This window comes from Sus scrofa, chromosome X (assembly GCF_054392235.1).
Source record: "Sus scrofa isolate SSC_HxYL_T2T_F1_AM1 chromosome X, Sscrofa_HxYL_maternal_Yorkshire_Landrace_v2.0, whole genome shotgun sequence".
NCBI lineage: Eukaryota > Metazoa > Chordata > Mammalia > Artiodactyla > Suidae > Sus > Sus scrofa.
The window spans coordinates 11,738,726-11,753,252 of NC_139401.1; the positions used below are offsets into that span (position 1 = coordinate 11,738,726).

Consider the following 14,527-nt stretch of genomic DNA (forward strand, 5'->3'; position numbering starts at 1 on the left):
CTCTGCTTTGTGCAATTGATAATGACTAAACTTCACATATTATGCTGGCATAATCTCTCTCTTCCCTGGAGGGCTGTTACACACAGGGAATTACAGTTTCATAGCCTCAAAATATATCATGACCAACTTTCATTAGAACAAAGTTATATGGGCTGATAAATCGTTGTCTTTTGCCAAATCATTACTCATCATTGTATATTCACCCAATATAAGCCACTGACAAACCCCAGCCAATCGGGGGAAAGCAGGATGCAGAGATATTAATAGATTCTTTAGACATGAGTTGCATTCTCTAAAGTAAGCACATGGCATACAAATTTCATTTTGTGACCCTCCACCCCCACCCCCATTAGTGACTTTTTGCCATTAGGACATGTTGATGGATATACCATTTCCACATGAAATATTTGGATATCTGACTCTGATTTAGGGAAAGGGAAATGGTGAGCTAATTTCCTCTTTTATCAGGCTGAATCACTGAGCTTGCTCTGTTGCTATGCACGCAGACGTCAATGCCATAGCAACTCGTTGGTTTGCTCTTAAACATTACAGCAGAACGATGCTATTAGGTACATTTTTTTCAATTCTTAGATTTTTATTTTTTCTTAGAAGTTTAATTTTTATATGATGTTTTATAGTACAGGGTTATTTAGTTCTCCAGTTGTATCACTGCTGACTGTCATACATAAAACATCAATAGCAGTACAACAGAAGTGCTTACTTCTGGAAAATTCTCCCATAGTTTCCCTTTATTCTTCTCAATCCCTATGAAAAGTTTGTCCTTTGGACAGTGCAGACTAGATCCTCTTGAGGATTTTCTTTGTGAGGATCCTACATTTAAATGGGCCAGAAATATATGATTGGAAATTCATGAAATACAGAAATGCATGGGCTTCTCACAAACCCTTTTAAGTAAATTCAGTGAAAGCCTAATTATCCCTTGGTATGTACTAGGAAGTGTGCCAGGTTCTAGAAAGAGATAATGAATGCTTCACTATCAAGGGATTCAGAAAACATCTAAGAGGCGGAGATAAGCGCACACTCTAGTTTCTATGAGCTCTCGCAGGAGAAACTAAGGGACGTGTACTCGGCTATTTTAGAGTTTAGGGTTTTTACCTACAAAACATGCTATAATATTTAACTTAAGGCTGGTTTTGGAAAATCACAAACCACATCATCTAAATCACTGCTGTCTTTAAAGTTTCCTTGACAGATAGATTGGAAGAATAATTGGCTTGTTCACAAAACATTTGAAATAGGTTTCAGGTTCCACACTTAACCATAAGATTATTTAGTTGCCTGTGCCGATACTCCACTTAGTTAAGGAATTACGATTTATTAATTTATAGGAGTTCCCACTATGGCACAGTGGGTTAAGAATCTGACTGCAGCGAGCGGCTCAGGTCACTACGGAGGTGTGGGTTCCGGGAACTTCCATGTGCCACAGATGCGGCCATAAAATACAAATTTAAAAAAAAAGATTTGTTAATTTATAGAGAGGCAATACATCTCACTGAAATTTTATTTCATTTTAGTGATTTTTATTTTTTCCATTATAGTTGGTATACAGTGTTCTGTCAATTTCTACTGTACAGCCAAGTGACCCAGTCACACACATATATACATAGTCTTTTTCTCCCATTATCCTCCATCACGTTCCATCATAAGTGACTAGATACAGTTCCCTGTCCCACACAGCAGCATCTCCATTTCACTGAAATTTTAAGTATCCACCCACACTTCTACGATCATACCTAAATGTATCTAAAACTAGGAAAAATGTATTCAAGTCATTTTTGATTTAAACATCTACTTATAATGTGAAGAATGTGCATTGGGTATCTTAGGTAATATCGACTTTCTCATTGCCCAGATGCATTTTAAGATGTCTCTGGGAATTGTCATCTTTACATTAATGATCAAGTGAACAGTTATACATTCATATCATTAGAACCAGAAGGCTCTTGTACTGATTAATGAATCATATTTTTAAGTTCTATGTATTCTATGATGAAGCAGAGTTTGCATTCTTAGGACTATCATGATGTTGCTTTAAAAGATAGCCCTGAGGCTCAATGGCATTTGAAAAGCTATTCCAGAAACGCACTTCGCATCAGTAGTTCTCAGTGTGTTCCCAGTGCAAGAAGCTTCTGTCTTAGCTGGAAACTTGTGAGAAGTTTGGAAATGCAGATGCTTGAACCCCACGCCAGACCCAGGGAATCAGACACTCTGGAGGACAGGCCCAGCGGTCTGTGTTTTAACGAGCCCTCCGAGGGATTTCAACGCACACCCGGGGTGGAGAACCACTGCTTTACAGAGTACGCCCTTCTTACTTGGGATTATATATATACTTAAGTTGAGAAAGAGCCCTTTTCTTCTTTTTGATATTATGTTGGTTTTTTGTCTATGTGCTTGTTTATGTTACTTTGGGTATTCTGACAAAACTAGGATTTCTGCCCATCCTAGTCTGGTTATGACATAAGACTTTCTAGGTCCTGAAAAAACTAAAAGTCATGGGAAACCTTTTAGCTCCAAAGAGCAACCTACTTAAAAGAGGATGACTAATTTGAATAACCTAGCAACTTGGGACTGAACAAAGAACAATGGCTTAGAGTCAGAGGGGCTTCAGCCCTGCACTAGCAGGTTAAGGAGGGTTTTCTCAATGTCAGCACTATCAACATAATGGCATTTGGGGAGGAATCGTTTGATGTTGGGAGATAGGGCTGCAGGATGTTTTGGCTGTGTTCTTGGTCTCTCTACTCACTAGAAGCCAGTAGCACCCCCAACCAAGCTGTGGCCATCAAGTGTCTCAAATAGCCCCTAGTTGAGAATAACAGGGCTAAATAATTTGGACTAATACCTGCTGCACAGCAGAATTAGTTAAAAATACCAGTGTCCTTTGTCCACCCCAGCCTGGTTGTGCTGGATGGATCTCTGCGGGTAAGCTCAGGGATCCACACTGGGTCTAAGGGGCGATCACAAACTAAAAGCACTGCAATGACATCCCTGTGCCTTAATTTCTTTACCTAGGAGATGAGTGCCATACTCTCTGTTCTAACCACTACATAAATGTCCCAAAGATCGAACGAGGGAACATTTGTGAAAGCACTTGCTCCGCAAAGCATTATCTATGGTAAGGGCAGCAGAGAAAAATAATGCATCTGAAAAAGTCGCCATGGAAATAAAAAGCTGTGTTCAGCCCTTGGTTATGAATTAGGATGATTTATTCACTGTCTCTCTGTACAGAGCTTCTTTACAATAGGGAAAAGACCTGGGGAACTCACAGAGTCTCTCTTGGAAGTAAACTCAGAGCATTATTTAGTCCTGGATGGACAGAAAACTGTATCAACTCAGATCAAACTGCTCATACTGTGCACCAATGATAATGTACACATGTAACATCATATCGCTAATTTTTCCATCCTCTTGACTCTCAAGAATTCATTTTTAATAAGTAGGAAGGAATGAAGATTCATCTGAAAATGAATTCCCTCTTTAAAAATTTTGTTAGAATGTGGAAAAATCATATACATTAAAAGACTGGTGAAGTGCCTGCTATAGCGCAGTGGGTTAAGAATCTGACTGCAGCAGCTTGGGTTGCTGTGGAGGTGTGGATTCGATTCCTGGGGCAGTGCAGTAGGTTAAGGGTCCAGCATTGACAGATCTGTGGCATAGGTCGAAGCTGAAGCTCAGATTCAATCCCTGGCCTGGGAACTTCCATATGGCAGGGGTGTGGCCATTAAAAAAAGTCTTATATAGGCTTCATCTGTGTCTATATGTATTATTTCTTCTTTTTAATTTTATATAATGATTTTTTTCTATTATAGCTGGTTTATAGTGTTCTGTCAATTTTCTACTGTACAGCATGGTGACCCAGTTACACATAATATGTATACATTCTTTTTTCTCACATTATCATGCTCCATCATAAGTGACCAGACATAGTCCCCAGTGCTACACAGCAGGATCTCATTGCTAATCCATTCCAAAAGCAATAGTCTGCATCTATTAACCCCAAGCACCCCATCCATCCCACTCTCTCCCCCTCCCCTCGGTAACCCCAAGTCCATGATTTTCTTTTCTGTGGAAAGGTTCATTTGTGCCGTATATTAGATTCCAGATGTACGTGAATCATATGGTATTTGTCTTTCTCTTTATGACTTACTTCACTCAGTATGAGAGTCTCTAGTTCCATCCATGTTGCTGCAAATGACATTGTTTTGTTCTTTTTTATGGCTGAGTAGTATTCCACTGTGTATATATACCACATCTTCCTAATCCAATCATCTGTGGATGGACATTTGGGTTGTTTCCATGTCTCAAATGGTGCAACTGACAAGGGCTTAATCTCTAAAATATACAAACAACTTATACAACTCAACAGCAAAAAATCCAACAACCCAATGGAAAAATGGGCCAAAGACTTGAATAGACTGTTCTCCAAGGAAGATATACAGATGGCCAACAAGCACATGAAAAAATGCTCCACATCACTGATTATTAGAGAGATGCAAATCAAAACTACCATGGATACCACCTCACACCACTCAGAATGGCCGTCATTAATAAGTCCACAAATAACCAATGCTGGAGGGGCGTGGAGAAAAGGGAACGCTCCTGCACTGTTGGGGGGAATGTAAGCTGGTACGACCACTATGGAAAATGGTATGGAGGTACCTTAGAAATCTATACATAGAACTACCATATGACCTAGCAATCCCACTCCTGGGCATATATCCGGACAAAACTTTCCTTGAAAAAGACACATGTACCCGCGTGTTCATTGCAGCACCATTCACAATAGCCAAGACATGGAAACAACCCAAATGTCCATCGACAGATGATTGTATTTGAAGATGTGGTATGTTATTTCTTTTTTTTAAAAAAGATAAAAATATCTGAAGCGAACAATATCAAATGTTAATGGTTATTAAATCTGAGTGACAGATTTTTCGAATTTTTTTCTATACTTTATGTTTAAAATATTTGATTAAAACTAAAAGAAGATGCTAAAATCAGTTTGAACAAAGCACCAGAGGGGAAGGGGAGGGAGTGTGATGGACTGGGAGTTTGGGGTTAGTAGATGCAAACTATTGCATTTGGAGTGGATAAGCAATGAGATCCTGCTGTATAGCACTGGGAACTGCATCTAGTCACTTGTGATGGAACATGATGGAGGATAATGCGAGAAAAAGAATGTATGTATGACTGGGTCACTGTGCTGTACAGCAGAAATTGACAGAACATTGTAAATCAACTGTAATAAAAGAATAACAAATCTTTTTTTTTTTAAAGCACCAGAGAATATTCTAAAGAAAACATGTTTTAGTTGGTGTCAGGTGACCAAAGAGACCCCACAGGGAGGGAGAAAACAGCCATAGGCAAAGGGGCTCCATGCCACAGTGCCTGGCTCAGTTTACACTGCCGGCATCTGTAGGTAGGGGATGTTAGACCTTTGACATTCGAGATCAGTTTCAAACTTGCCCAACCTGTAAGGAAATCTTATTAGCTTATTTTTGTCGAATGTTCTACCAGCTTTTACCCTAAGCAACCTATTACGAAATACCTGCTTCTACCCCCCTGCATGCCTCTCTAATATCTCTAGAAACCAATATGGTGGCAAGTGTGACATTTTACACAAGACGGTGAGAGGACAGCCTCTGGGGCACATGTTTTAAAAGAACCAATTTATTTGAAGTCCTAGACACAAGTATTGGCTTCATCAGATAAATAAGCAAAACAATTTTTCTCCCAGAGTAGGAGTTGGCAAACTATAACCCAAGGGCCAAATCCAGTCTGCTGTCTGTTTCTGTAAATACGGTATTAATTTAATACAGCCTGGGCTGTTCTTTTACATATTGCCTCTGGGTGCTTTAAGCTACAATTTCAGAGGTGAGTAGTTGCAACAAAACCTGTGTGGCCCCAAAGCCGAAAGTATTTGCCACCTGGCCCTTGACAACAAACTTTCCTAACTCCTGTCCTAGAGTGTTAATCTTCTTATAGATACTTAATGGTAAGTAACTGGACAAAATAAATGTTTTACAATGACTTTTTATATTGCAGTCATGTGATCATCTGCATTTATTTTTCTCTTAATACCAGTAAACCAACGAGGAAAATGAAAGTATCCATGGCCACGTTTTCTCTTTTAAAAAAGGGATGAGCTCTGCCAAACAACTTAACAGAGACTGTGTTGATGATTAATTAATTACTCAACACGTTGTTAAAACATCACTCTTTGACAGTCTCTCAAACTGACCCTTCCTAGAGTAAAACTATCTTCTTGATAACCATTTTCAGTTTAGTAACTGCGTTATAGGGAAAAACATTTATGGAAATTTACGGACCAAGAAATTCTCCCCTTTTTAAAGAAACAAAAGGTCATATTTTTTATGCTACAGAGAAATAGAAAAGTCATCATTTCTTTCAGTCTTTTAAAAATAATGATCTCAATAGAGAGGAAATGTGACATTTAGGTGTCAACATAAGTAAGAGCCTATTTTCAGTTCATTTCACATGCCTGGGCTTTCCAATGTTTGGGGAAATTTTAAGAAAAGGAGGTACTTTTGTAGCTACCTAGAATTGTATCATTCCCACCAGCCTCATAAACTGAAAATGAGACCTTAATGATATCCTCAAAATGACTCAAAGTAGGAAAATGGTAAGTAATAAAACAAAGAGAATGCAGGGCTATGGTTGCCAAGGCAACCATAATCATATTTCCTTTGAACTTTAGTGTAGCACCCACTGCAGTTCAGTTTAAGTTCACGCTTCCTTAGGAAGCTTATATAAATTCAAAGTCCCTAATATCTGCAGCAGTATCATTCTAATCCAGCAGGTGATGACAGAGATGGAGAAGAGGAAACTGAAACGCCCCTGGCATTCCCGTTATGGAAGAAAGATGGGGAAATGACACTTGTTAGCACACGCTATGGCCAAGAGAACATTTCTTTCCACGCCACTCCACACAACACATACTTGCGGTACTCTGCGGGCTACCGCCGTATGGCAATGTGAGTCTCATCCATAGATAACGTCATAAACACAGATCAAATGAGCTACGATCTCTTGGTAGATCCCCACAGCCCTAGAGAACGAGAACAAACCACAGAATGGCTGGTGTGCCCAATCCAGATCATTATTTGAAGCCCTATTTCTTTTTCTTAAAAATTTTTTTGAAAGTATAGCTGATTTACAATGTTGTGTCCATTTCTGCTGTACAGCAAAGTGACCCAGTCATACATACATACATACATACATATATTCTTTACCTGGTAGTATCTTCCATCAGGTTTTATCACAAGAGATTGGACAGAGTTCCCCGTGCTGTACAGGAGGACCTCAGTGCTTATCCATTCTCAATGTCGTAGTTTGCATCTACCAACCCCAGACTCCCCGTCCAGCCCACTCCCTCCCCCCTCTCCTGAAACCCTTTTTCTTAAAGGTGAAGAGTGACGATCATCAGTTTGTCTGCATGGTGATGAGAAGAGCATCTCTTCCGTACAATTTTGAGGAAGCGATTACTACTCATCTGGATCTCATTTGATGCTGTCTTCAGGGCCGAGAGCATGGTGCTGACTCCAGGGGATACCACTATCTGAGAGGCTGGGCAGCCAGAGATTTGCCTTGATGGAGCCTCAACAATCTCGACTAATATTTCATTTTTTTTTTTTTTTTTACTTTTTTTCAATTTAGGGAGTGGGATGGACGGAGAGGTTGAGATTTTGGGGTGCCAACTGTTACATTCAGAATGGATGAGCAATGGGGCCTGCTGTACAGCACAGGGAACTGGGTGTGACTGGGTCATTTTATTGTAAAACGGAAATTGAAGAAACACTGTAAATCCACTATACTTTAATCCAAAAATTTTACGGCTGCACCTGCAGCATATGGAAGCTCCCCAGCCAGGGACTGATTCCAAGCCACAGCTGGGACCACACAGGACTCTTTCACCAACCGGGTCAGGCCGGGGATCGAACCTGCACCTCTGCAGCCACCCGAGCCACTACAGTTGGATTCTTAACCCACTGTGCCGCAGCGGGAATTCCATCTGCTCATATATTCTAACTCAGACTCTCCCCAACCTGAAAGTGTGTCAAGATGGCTAGATGTTGGAAAGTCCAAACGCATTTTCCCATAGAAACAATGATAGACATAGTTATTTTGGACCCTGGGCCAGCTGATACGGTCTCATTTAACCCATAACACGCTAGAAAGGCAGAGTGGGAAATATAAATATAAATGGGAGCACCATTCTTCTCAGAGCCTGGAAAAGAGAGGAGACTCTCCCGCATGGTATACAGGAATGAACAGAGGCTGGGGGACGGAGGTCCCTGGATGGGCCTCTAGGCGAGAGACCCTCTCCTGCGAGTACTGCTGAATCTCCTGGATCCATCTCAGTAGAAATCCAATCCATAACATGCTGCATAAATGAAATAATGAGCACCTTGCCGTATGCTTCTGGGCTGGTCATTCTAGCATTTCTGAGATTTGGTCTCCTTCCCTGTTAATAAGATGTTTGGGAAGAGCAGCCCAGGCTCTATGCTTGTCTTACTTATTCTCCATTTATATGCCCCTTGGATTCACCGGCAACTCATTTTATCCCTGTTTTTGTTTGTTTGTTTTTTGCAGGGGGTGTGTGTGTTGTACTATACGGATAACAATGGTTTCCACAAGGGGTATATGGGAAGATGGGTCGTGAGGCTGGAGACAGAGTTAGGGCAACTCTGCTGGAGACTGGACTGCTCTGGTTTTGGAAAGGAAATTGCTAAAAAAAACCCAGACACTACCAGTATTTTTCACTTAACCAGTAATGTGATGATGATAACCAATACTCCCCAAATACACCCTTGCAGTGAAGTCCTTTTTGAGTAACTCCAATGCTTTTTTTCTGGTGTCTCTTCTCCCTGATTTTTTTCTTTATTTCTTTAATTTTGATTCTAGGACACTTCCCACCATCTCACTTTCTTTTTTTGTTTGTTTTTGTTTTCGTTTTTCTTTTTCTTTTTTTTTATTTCCCCAATACATTTTTTTTCCTACCGCACAGCATGGTGACCCAGTGACACATCCATGTAGACATTCTTTTTTCTCCCATTATCAGGCTCCATCATAAGTGACCAGACATAGTTCCCAGCGCTACACAGCAGAATCTCATTGCTAATCCATTCCAAAGGCAAGAGTCTGCCTCTATTAACCCCAAGGTCCCCATCCATCCCACTCCCTCTCCCTCCCCCTCGGCAACCACAAGTCTGTTCTCCAAGTCCCTGAGTTTCTTTTTGGTGGAAAGGTTCACCTGTGCCATATAGTAGATTCCAGATATAAGTGCACTTTCTTTTCTGCTGTCTATTTATTGGCTATCCCCAGACACACTAAAACGAAAGTAAGAGCAGGGCAGGGATGTGTCTGTTTTGTTCAGGGCTGTATCTCCAAAGCCTGGAACAGTGTCTGCTCACAGCAGACATTCAATACACAGTTATTGAATGAATAAAGGAATAAATCACTGAATGAGAGAAAGGAGTGCACTCTTCTGTAGGCCTAAATAAAGGACTTAGACATTTTAAAGTATATCTTTTCCAAAGATGAAAAGGAGGTATTAATTGAAGACAAATTTTGGAATATTGGTAAATCTAGGAGGACAGGGATAATTATTTTTGCCAGAAAAACTAGGATAAGGAGGTCCGATACCCCAAATCACTACCTACTACATTCAGTAACCAGAGTGATTGTTTAGATAAAGATGCTAGGGAGTCCCCCTTTTGGCTCAGTGGGCTAAAAACCCAGCATAGTGTCCATGAGGATGTGGGTTCAATCCCTGGCCTTGCTAAGTGGGTTAAGGATCTGGTGTTGCCATGGCTGTGGTGTAGGCCAGCAGCTGCAGCTCTTAGTTGCCCCCTAGCCTGGGAACTTCCATATGCCACAGCTGCGGCCCTAAAAAGACAAAAAAAAAAAAAAAAAAAAAAAAGAAAAAAAAAAAAGAAAGAAAGAAAAGAAAAAAGATGCTCTTGACAGATCATCTATCCAGGGATATACCTCAGAGATATGACAGATTCGGTTCCCAACCACCACAATAAAAAAATATTGCAATAAATTGAGTCACATGAATGTCTTGAATTCTCAGTGCAAACAAGTTAGGTTTACACTATATGCTACAGTCATATTAAGTATGCAATAGCATTATGTCCTAAAAGGTACATATCTTCATTAAAAGTATTGCTCAAAAATGCTAACCATCACCTGAGCCTTCAACAAGTCATAGCAGTTACACCAAAGATCACTGACCACAGATCACAATCACAAATACAAAACCGATGAAAAAGTGCGAAATATTGTGAGAAGGAGCAAAATGTGACACGGAGACACAAAGCAAGGAAATGGGGTTGGGAAAATGATGCCAATAAGTCTACCGTGCTTGACGCAGAGTGGTCACAGCCCTCAAATTGAAAAACACACAGTATGAGCGAAGCGCAACAAAGGGAAATGCAGGAAGATGCGTTATGTACGCCTGTAAACATGCATACAAGAGGAATGTGGCTTGGATTTTAGGCTGTACTGAGGCCAGGGAGTCAAACTGGCACAGTGGAAAACAGCCCAAGTCAGGGGACCCCAGACCTTCAGCATCAGTAGCTGTGCCTTTGAATTCCTGCTCTGCCTCCTCATGCCTATTGATTTTGAGCAGTGAGAGAACCTCCCACGTTTCAGTTTTGTCATTTTGAAAACTGTTAAAGGATCCATGTCTTGCAAAACTGCGATGAGGGTAAAATGAAAAGACCTAGGTAAACCCAGGAAATAGATGGCCTTTGACAGGTGACAGACATTCCCACTGCTGCTTACTAGCCTGCTTCCAGCTCCGCCCTCTGTAGCAACAGCTTTACTCAAGTCCCTTAATCCCTTTGGTCTCCAGTTCCCTTTCCGACAAAATGAACGACTGGGTCAGAATAATTCCAACTAGATCTGCCACCCAGAAAGTCCTGTACACTCAGTTTTACTTCCCCAAGTTTGTACGTATGGGGCTGGGTGAAATAGGCCTGTTAGAGAAAATCTAGACTGATCTAGAGAGGCTTAGTAAGTATTATGAATTGTCTGTGTTATAATTCTATATACATAACCTTAAAGTATAATTTTTCCTTAAAAAAAAACCTGGGGGACTTCCCATTGTGGCTCAGTGGTAATGAACCCAACTAGTATCCATGAGGACGCGGGTACGATCCCTGGCCTCTTTCAGTGGGGTAAGGATCTGGTTGGTGTTCCTGAGACCTGTGGTGTAGGTCGCAGATGCGGCTCAGATTTGGGGTTGGGGCTGTGGTGTAGGTCAGCAGCTACAGCTCTGATGAGACCCCCAGCCTGGAAACTTCCATATGCCATGGGTACGGACCTAAGAAGACAAAAAAAACAAAAAACAAAAACAAAAACAAAACCAAAACAACAACAAAAACCTTCTGGAACGAAAGGTTCCCATATCCCAGCAATTCAAACTCAGATAGATTTTTTGATGTTTGGGAGGGGCTGAAGAAGTCCACTATTAAAAAGATGAATGTCACTGGGTGGTAAAATCTTCCTTTTGCTTTTATGACTGTGTGTTCCAAACAGAATCCTGGAAGAGAGAAGTGTGGTTCGGAAATATCAAGAGACCTCCTAAGAAACCTGCAGGATTTCATAGATAGTTCCATTGATTCCCACTTTAAATTTGCTATTCTTTTACAAATTCTCACATTTATACTGCCCTAAACAGGATGAATTTGACAACGTGCGAATTGTTTAAAAAAAAAAAAAAGTGAGGGGGGAGAAAACCAAGATACTAAGCAGATACTTTTCCCTCTGGTCATAGGCATCTCACAAGGTAACTTCGATGGAGCCCTTACATTACAGAGATATTTGCTTAGGATGAGAGGAAAATAATTTACTCGTTGCTGTTTAGCCTTTAAAAATCCTTTCAAAACTTTACATTTTCAAAGAGCTCCTGGGGAGAAAAGTCTTTTCGTTCTATAACTTCTGTTTTAAAAAATAACCTGAAATATTTCCAAATATGCAAGTGAAAAAGGGCTCCCTTTAGTAAAATACGATTTTTGATATCCTAAAGCATATCTTGGATTGAACAACACACCTTTGGGTCACATTCAAATTACACAACCTTGGGTCAAATTCAAATTATACATACACACACACACACACACACACACACACTGCACCACCCACTTTTCTCATTTCCTCCTATAACCAGAAAACAGAATGTTTTATTGTAACCGTATACACTATTCCATTTGCACAAAAATAAAAAGCTTTAGCCCATTAGAGAAGCACAAGAACATAGTCATGGCTGAAATTATTCAAAATGAATAAAAAGTTTTTAAAATAAATATAAACCTTAAGTTCTACCTGAATAAACAGCTATATCACACAATTAAATACGGGTGACCTAGAAAAGCCCAACTTACAAAATATCCTACACATGGGAACAGCCAACCCAAGTGAGTTGGACCAGCCCCAGGGCAGGCTCTCCCCAGACTAGAAGGCAAGAGAAGAATTACCCTAGGATTCGTCTTGGTCTCTTCCTGTTGGACGCCAACGTTGATGGTGATCAGAGAACGGGGAAATGGGAAGCCATGGTTCTCATGCCACCGTAGCACTCCTGTCCCGCCATGCTCACCAAGGAATCCATTTCTTATAAATGTTACAAAGAGTGCCTCGGTTCCCAGGCCGGTCCATCAGAAGTCCGCTGGACCCAGAGTGCAGCTGGAGCTGTGCTATTAATACTAGGCTGACTTCCCACTTGGAAGCCAACTCTAGCCCTGACAGTGCTCATCAGCTCTGTTATGGTTAAATGGATTTGTAGGCGGTCCTGGGAGCCTGCCAGTTAGAACACCCTTTCTGTGGGAAAATTCCTGCCGAAGCCCAAACAACTCACTGACAAACAGGTTGTAGAGCACATGTTGGGAGACCCTTAGGCATTAACAAATCAATCATCACCTTTTCCTTCTGGAAATGCTTGGGTGACCATTATAGTAAACGCTTGCACAAATCAACATATGACGGGTCCGACCCTCGGCACATGACCTGCTGCATGGTAACTAATAGGTATTTTTGCTGCCATCATTAATATGACAACAGATCTACCCCTCCCTGACACATACTCACCCATGCATATAGACACATCTCACACATGCACACATACACACTCTCCACCATACAATGCTCCGTGCAGATATGTGTTGACCTACACAGAAATGTCTTTGTTTTTTCTTGGAGAAAAAATGAACCAAGAAATGTCTTTGTTTTTTCTTGGAGAAAAAATGAACCATAATCTAGGCTTGAGCTCTGTACTTTAAATGTTGTTCTCTTGTTCTGGGAATTGATCTGTACTTGTTTATTCACATTCTCAACTGGCTTTCCCAGGCCAAAAAAAAAAAAAAAAAAAAAAAAGACAACTGTGGGACAACTGGTCAAAGTATGGAGATGCTCAGCCATGGGACAGGAAGTGAAAGATCTGCAATCAAGATTAGACCTGAGACCTAAGAAACATGTTCAAATCAACTGAGCAACTCACTGTTACAAAGAGGCCTCTTGAATTAGTGAAACTTACATGTGAAAAGGCTACTGCTCTCACCAATGGCAAAGAGGGTTTGGTACGAGTTGATTAATTACAATTTCAAATAGTCCCTACATACCCGCAGAGCTAACGAGGCAACAGAGGAGATGTTGGATGATTACACTAGCAGATTATAATCTACCAGGAGATGAAGGACATTCACTGTCTGGGAGCCTTAAAAACACTAACATTAACGAGTCTAAATGAAGCAATGGTCACGCCGAAGCAGCAGGTACATCTGGTATAGACCTTCCTCGGCAAAGGAAGCCAAGGCCTTTATTATTTACTTAAAGACAGCACAGGAACCACTGGAGACTAGAGAAGTGAATGAACGAGCAGAGGGTCTTCCAAACCTGAGGTCCTCTTAAGTCACTTGATCAGAGTCTTTAATCAAAAGGCAAGGGCGGAGACAAAGACCAAGCTCACTGTAGTGACTTGTCTTCCAGAGAGGGGACCAGAAGAGAAATTTCAGCATATTTGAATAAGCACCCTTAATTCTCCAGGACAGAACCATAAATGACACTTCAGTATTATGTCTTTCTTACTTAATCATCCAAAGGATAAAATATTCTAGCACCTATGGAGACTCTGAAATGAAGTTGGAGGCGATTTAGGTTTACCTCTTAAAATAAATGTCTGAGAATGATCTTTCAAGTTGGCATATAAAATATCAATACACACACACACATATATACACACACTTTATTCTGTGTATACATACTATGTTCACCCAGACTGACACATATACTGTGTACATGTGTATATATACAGACGATGTTTTTTCATACAATGTGGATGTTAACTAGCCTTTAAAATTGCCTTCAAAGGGTATTACTGAGTTGCAGCATACTCACACCACATCCATCTGTGGGCAGCTAATTAGAACTTACCATCTCCTTCCCTAACATGTTTTCAAATGAAGAGTAAGTTACAAGTATGAACATC

The 14,527-nt window shown here is 40.7% G+C and overlaps 1 protein-coding gene and 1 long non-coding RNA gene across 9 annotated transcripts in view; both read right to left on the minus strand.

Moving 5' to 3' along the window:
• ARHGAP6 (Rho GTPase activating protein 6) overlaps window positions 1-14,527 on the minus strand; it is a 530,728-nt gene that overhangs the window by 196,802 nt on the left and 319,399 nt on the right. The window contains exon 1 of one of the 8 annotated variants that reach the window (XM_021080047.2): window positions 12,525-12,719. The exons of the other annotated variants lie outside the window; for them this stretch is intronic. The gene's annotated coding sequence lies outside the window, so the exon portion shown is untranslated. Of the gene's footprint in view, window positions 1-12,524; window positions 12,720-14,527 lie in introns of those variants that run through there. 8 annotated transcript variants of the gene reach the window in all.
• LOC146394471 (uncharacterized) lies at window positions 593-7,702 on the minus strand. Its single transcript, XR_014835154.1, has 2 exons — window positions 5,158-7,702; window positions 593-3,954 (listed from the first exon to the last, which is right to left on the minus strand). It is a non-coding gene; the product is annotated as an uncharacterized LOC146394471 (long non-coding RNA).